The sequence below is a fragment of the Odontomachus brunneus genome, unplaced genomic scaffold, assembly GCF_010583005.1.
Source record: "Odontomachus brunneus isolate Ranch 3 - 2012 unplaced genomic scaffold, Obru_v1 Obru_scaffold_058, whole genome shotgun sequence".
NCBI lineage: Eukaryota > Metazoa > Arthropoda > Insecta > Hymenoptera > Formicidae > Odontomachus > Odontomachus brunneus.
The window spans coordinates 1,682,738-1,689,972 of NW_022639508.1; the positions used below are offsets into that span (position 1 = coordinate 1,682,738).

General features: G+C 45.7%; 1 protein-coding gene across 1 annotated transcript in view; it reads left to right on the plus strand.

Moving 5' to 3' along the window:
- Positions 1–7,235, plus strand: part of LOC116845833 — a 293,678-nt gene that overhangs the window by 14,569 nt on the left and 271,874 nt on the right. The window lies entirely within an intron of this gene.

Below are 7,235 nucleotides of genomic sequence, written 5' to 3' on the forward strand. Positions count from 1 at the left end.
TATATATATATATATATATATATATATATATATATATATATAATTTGATGGCGACATGTTTTGGCTATAACATCATATTTTTATAGTTTTATATTTGCTTTATTTTATGTCATTTCTGACTTTTCAACTTTTATCTCTGAAACTTTAGATATTTGAAGTACATGCATACAAAAATTGATATTTCTGTCATGATATTGTAATTATATATTTTCTTTTACTAAAGATAGCAGCATCATATATTTCCATAACAAAATATTTGAAAATACTCTCAAATAGCAGAATGACGATATCAATGATATATTAGTGACGTTAGAGATGTCATTAAGACGTCATTAAAACGTTATTTGACGTCATGTTTGCTGGGCTTACATCTCAAAGTGGAATAATTTTGTTCCAGACTTTGAATCAATGCCAAATTGTTTGTAACTACTTTTATATGCAGTACAACTGAATCTCCCATCTTTTCCAAATGTTTTCTTCAGTTTTAAGATACAGCTGATACACCCTTAATTAACCAACTGACGTAGGTGAAAAGCGACTCTTGATTTATATTATCGAAAGTCACATCCTGCATTTCGCACTTTGGATATTGGTGTCGGAATACGGCGTGATGTTTGCATTGAATGTAAACGGCACATTCGATTTAGCGCTAAATGCGCACGCGTACGCGGGACAGCGGATTCATAGGATGTTTCACTAACGCGTTATTCATTTCCCAAGGAAAATATTGAAACGGGTAATATTTAAACGTGTATAATATTTGAGCGTACACGCTCGTCGGGCTTGCGCCCTCGTGCACGAGAATTGGTGGAAATTAAGCGTGCGGAAAGTTATTCTGCTGCGCAACTGCGTGGCTATTCTTTTTTGCGCGCGCGTATTAAAACTCGTGTATTAAAATCGTATGTCCGATTGCGCTGCGTTTGTACAGCGTAAAAGCGGAGTAAAGAGAACGGGGCAGCTTTCGCGCTTACGAGCGTAATTACAGTGCACACAAAGAAAGGGAGACGTTACGCTATCGACATACTTTCCACAAACAATCTTTAGAAACCGGAACATTCAAACTTTTGCTATCGTCTCGGAGAACTTCCCTTATTAAGGATTTCATGAACTTTCCTTCTTGCGAGCAGCGTGCATTTGCATGAGCATGCGCACGCTCTGCGCGCGACACGTTGCCTTATTAATTATATTACATCGAGTGTGACTTTTCGCAACGTATAAAAGTAATTGAAATACTCGGGGAAAGAGAAAGCTCTCGATAGAACATTCGAAGCCACGTCGGGTTACCCGTGGTATCATATGAGCGTCGACATTCAGCGGCTTGATTGCCCTGTAATTGCGCTTTGAAAAGCGGAGTGTCTTTGATATCCGAGAATAACAGGACGTCTAGCCTCAGGCGCACCGCGCCTGCTCGGGTACAATGATAATGGCCACACTCTTTGTAATTGAAATTTTCAAACTGGTTCCATAAGTTACGTTTGCGTTTCAAAGCGCACGTACGTACCAAGACGACGCAATAGGTTCGCGCGCTCGCGTTTGCCAGGTGTGACGCAATTTTTCACTCACCTACACAAACCACTCGTCCTTCTGGCTGGAGGAGATGTCACTGAAAGATAAAGCAAACGTGTGTTGCGGTAAATAAGCTGCACGTCGAGTCGCAGATAAAAATTAAATGAAGCGACGCGCCTCAGGCTTATCGATAGTTTATTTGAAAATTTATCGATAGATATCAAACGCTAGTTCGAACGTAATCCCTGCGCAAAACACGACTGCATTACACACCGTGACAGACATTTTTTTTCGTTATTACACACATATGTATCTTGAAAAGTATCTTCTCTCTCGTTGAAACTGCTTTTTCTTGACAATTGCGGGGAAACATTTTGCGAGTCGTTATTTGCTCATTCCGCGACACGATAGAATTTTTATCAACGCCAAGCTGACTTTGGGAGAATCGTTCCTCTTCGACACGAGCGAAACCGTAGCAACGCGTTAAACTTGTAGCCGATTCGTCCATTAGTCGCGCATCCGTAATCCAAAAGCTTTTACGTCTTGTATTGATCGTTCTCGACTCTCGCGCGGCGATCTTATCGCAATTTGAATTTATGACGGAAGGGTAACAGGCTTTTAAGGGTCTAGCCGGTAACGATGGTGTATAGTGCGATGGAAAGAGGGTCGCGCACTCTCTCTCTCTCTCTTTCTCTCTTTCTCTCAATCCCTCTTTCCTCCTTCCAATTGGCTGACGTGTCGTTTTTGTTACAAAAAAATGGAAAACGCGAACCTCTTCTGATTTCCCCCCAATTCCAATCTGACCGTATAAAAACGGTCTATGAGGCTGATCGTGCTTCCCGAGACGCTCGCTATTTTTATCGACATCCTAACAAGGAATGGACTTCGGCCTGATGATCCTTTTTACTACTCTGTAAAAAGTTACAGCCAACTTCGTCACGATAATAGGCACGTTAGAATCGTTTCGTCGCGACGCGATCCCGAATTCTCGTTGACGGGTGTTTCTTGCTAAAGAATCTCTCTCGGCAGAATTATGCGCCGCGTTACACTCGAAAAATTTCGTTTTTCTCGCTAAAAGAAAGAACGCCACAAAGATATATTCTCCTTTGTGTCCCTCTGTTGATAAAAGCGCGCGACACAACCACATTGATAAAAGTTCTACAACGATACCATTTCCCGAGGATATAATATTCTTGAGAGCTTCGTACCATTCATAATTTTAACTCTTACTCCCTACGCAGTCTGATCCCTTTTATTCTTCTCTTCGAAATTTCACGGTTCGTTTTGTCAAAGAGAATATTGTGCGGTTATTCCGGTTGTGTGCAGACAGCGCTGCGCGGTCAGTTGAAAAATTGTAAGTGTACGCGCGCGTAACAACGCTATCTTTCTTCTTTTCGCGAAAAAGAAGTCCGTAAGCACGGAAAGAAAAGCGGGGAAAAGCGAGGTCTAAAGTAAAAGTCCCAGTCTCTGGACACTAGTAACACTTAACTAAATCTAAACATTCTATTTATTGTTTTTGCTTTTAAAAACGAATATTTAAACTTTCAATGTAAAATATGTGTATACATATTTGAACATATACATATATTCTAAGGATTGAAAGTTGAAATTTTCGTATTTAGAAGCCAAAACAGTAAGAAAGTCCATATGGAGAAAGTTTTTCCTTCTGCAAATCTAACGCGGCTCCGCGCTTCGATCCTTTCCGATTTATTTTCCCATAATGAGGCCCATTTAATCGCGATATTGATCTCCTCGGGAATTTTAATATCGAGTAAACCCAACTTAAGAAGATGGCGAGAAAAACTCACCTGTCGGAACCATGGCTCCTCACTTTGCCTGGCAGTAGAGGCGGACCCGGGCCGCGCTGTGCCCGTGCCTGAGGCCCGCAGGGCGCAGCCAGTTTCCCGGCCGTGGCAGGGTCGTCGCCCCCGTTACTCCGGGCCCGATCCCCGAGCCGAAGTTCCCCAGGGGCCCCAGGGTGCCGGTTGTGCCCTTCAGCGTGGTCATGCCCACTGGCAGACCGGCGCTCGCTCCGTTCGATCCGTACATCTGTTGCACTGAAATACCGTAAAACACATCAGTCCCGCCACACCACCTGCATCCCTCTCGACGACAGGGTCGACTTTGCGAGATATTCCTCCCTCTCTTTCTCGGTTTCGCAATGCCGCGGCGTAAGATGCATTTCGCCCAACGCAATGACGCAACGCAAAGTGACACTTCTTCCGCTTCGTGTCCTCCTGTAAGTGTCGTTATGTAGACATCCTCGAGGAGCACTTGAGAGGAAGGATAGTTTCGAATAGTTCCGGGAAAGCCACTCGAGTGCGGTCGTAAATTCGCGGAGACCCCGAAGCGCTGCTTCGTGCATCATGATGCAACGTTATTTCCACGCGATGACAGGTCACGCTGTCGTCGACCGGTCACCCTTGTTTCGCGAGCAATGAAGGCGCAACGCGAGACCGCGCGCCACACGAGCGCTCATGTCGCCGGGCGTACGAACGGATTCGCTTCTGAGCTTAGCAGCGGCGGACACGGCTAAACCGCGTGACAACGAGATTAAAAATTCCCGAGGCGATCTGCGAAATCCGCGAGCGTGCAATCTATTTTGCCGCGTCGCCGTGCACAGAGATGCGCATTGCGCTTTTCCCGCGCACGATTACGCGGAATTTTCCGAGCGCGCGCGCCCTTTCAGCCGTCGCTTATCCCGCCGAACAGGACCAAGCTTGCTTTATGGCAGGACAGAATCCGGGTCAAGCGGATTTCGCGAGCTTCGGCCGAGGGAAACGCGGTTAACGCGCTCTGCGATTTTTCGGTCCCTGGACGTGACGTGAAGTCGTGTCGCCTAGCCTGACCTGCCTTGGTATCGCCTCACCTCGTCTCGTCTCGTCGAGAACGCGAAATCTATGCGTGGCACGTGACGGATAAGGCGGCCGGCGATCTTTCGAAAGTCTGGAAGTCGCGCGTATTTACGTTAACTATGCACAAGTTTGGACGATTCGGCCGCCCGTACATCAGCCTGACTCCGGCGTCTCGCGCGATTATGCCGACGAAGCGAAAGCCGTGGACGTGAATGGCGTGCCTAACGTCATCCGTCTTATGCACTTTGCGAGAATCGGCGAACCGCGGCGATTCGTCGCGCGTGTAACTTCGCCCGGATTTCTCGTACTGCGAGCTCTTATTACAGGCGAAATGTGACGAGACGGGCGATTTCTTATCATCCCCAAATGTCCCACGGCGAGCTCCCTTTCGTACGCAGTGAGATAATAGCGCGTCTCGGTATGAGCGAGCCCAAGTAATTCACGAATCGGAAATGTGATTGCGCTAAAGAGAAATACGGGGCAGAAACATTTTCAAAAACGTTGAAATGCTCGGAGCGTCGGGGTGAATGGCGCGGAATAGGTGGGCAGCTTCGCGACATACCTGCGCTTTCCTGGCTTACGCGATTTTTCAGCGCAAATAAGCGGTGCAACGTTAAATGTATGCCCGGGACGTGAGGGATAAAACCGCGCGGGACTTTAGAAACTCGCGAGGCAACTGCGTATTAGCTTCATAAAAGTTCCGGACTTTCGCGCTTTCTCTCTCTCTCTCTCTCATATGTACTGTATACAAACGTCGAGAGTTGCGGCGCTAATTTCAAGCGAATTGTCGGCTATACTTTAAACCGTATTATTATTCGCGACGAGGTAATTATGCTCGCGGGCGCATGAACGCCATAATTGAAGATTCATAGTTTTATAACACAGAAACGGCAAAACTAACGGCGTCCCGCGATTAAATACAAATGATTTAAATCAATTGCCCTTTATGCAGCTCGTGAAAACGATCGGTTGCATTAACGTACGATTAATTGCTCTCTATCGCCGTTGCAAATTCGATAGTACAGTTCGGCTCGTTGTGACAGGACTCGCGTAATGGCGTTATGTTACATTACGGCGAGCGCGATATAGCATAGCGTGCGTTTCTCATATTTTTGCGAAAGCGTGTCGCGCCCGCGCTCATGATATATTACTCTATTATCCCTTCTCGCTGCATAGCTTGAATTTTAAACGGCCGTAGTGACGATCAACGCGGCGCGATATAAAGGCGGCGAGGGGCGACACGGAGGGAAAGGGGGGGGAGGAGGGAATTTATTACGGTGTATCTCCAGTTTAAAAGGCGCAATGAATTTTTGATAGTCTTAACTGTACGTTTGCGCGCGATGTTAATATCGCGCCTCGAAGAAATGAGTTAGTCTGAGTAAGCCGCGAGCGCCGTGAGCCGCATTAAAAGTTATTGCGTCGGAAGGAATATCCTCGATTATTTTGCGTATAAAGTGTGGGTTTACGGTCAAAGTGCGTTTTCTCTAACCAGCGAATATGCATTCCCTCCCTCCCCCTTCCGCCATGACCCGCCTTAACTCAAAATGTCACTCACAGGGAAAGGGCGGGTGGCTGCATTCCGCGACGAAATTCTCATCTTTCTCTCTCTCTCTCTCTCTCTTTCTCTCGCTTCCCGTCATTCCCTTCATCTCTCCCCAGCTTGCCCATAAAGGGAGAGGAGTCCCATTTTTTGATCCCCTTGACGACGTCGGCGCTTTTTTTCCGTAAAATTCGCCGCTACGGTGAATGGCATTTTTCAGGGCATCGAAAAAACGGTCGGCGCACGGCCCCGCCGAAGAATGCGACCCGACCAAAAATTTACGGCCGAAACTGTTGAAGAGCCCGCGAAAATGACCTCGAGATCTGGGAGGGGAATTTTACCGTCGACGGACTCACACTCTTGTTCCGTTCGTACGTTATCTCGCAATGTTCCGCGAAATTCCCGACAAATCCGCAGGCACATTCGCGATGATGCGCGCGTGAAACTGCTTTCGGCGAATTTCAACTTTGTCGAGACGACTGATAAATTAACACGCCGCGATTAGCGGCGGTGCTGCCGGCGAACTCGCGGAAAGTGCGATAAATCGTGTGCACAAACCGCGTGGAATTCCACCTTTCGCACGATAAGCCGTGCCGACGGAGCGTTACGATTATTTTTCGCGCGGAAGAACTCCCAGCATCGATCGTCGTCAATTTCATGACAATTTAACTTCGCATCGCTGATGCTTCGTCATTTCCTGAATCGATCGAAATCGATAGTCACTAGACACTGTTCGTTGTTCTCTTAATCAACAATCAAAAGAATCTCAGAAGAGAAAGTAGGATGGAGTAGAGTTATTTTCCTCGGATTTTATATCCCACTTGCGGACTTTATATCACACAGCATAATTACATAATGTACGCACTGACGTACATATAGGCGTGTAATAAAATTTACATTTAATTACAAGGTATACTAGGAACGGAGAAAAAATAATTACGTAGATACAGATTACGTAGAGAAAAGTGGAGATGAGCAAAAAATATGCACACGAAAAAGGGAATTTTAAATTCCCTTGAAAATTTATTTGGAAATTACCAAAATTTTGTTCAAGTTAACACGATTTCTAATTAATCAGAACTTGCAGTTTTTGAGTTAACGAGATTTTTGGTCAACTAGAATTTGCAACTGTTCAAGTTAACTAAAAATCTTGTTAATTTGAATAGAATCTGGTAATTTCAAGCAAATTTCTGGTTCGCTCATATATTATCAGACATTTTAATCCTACCAAACTTTCTTTTCTGTGCTCGCAATTATTTTTGGGTAAACGTCGAATAAGAGAGAGAGAGAGAGAGAGAGAGAGAGAGAGAGAGAGAGAGAGAGAGCAGGAGAGA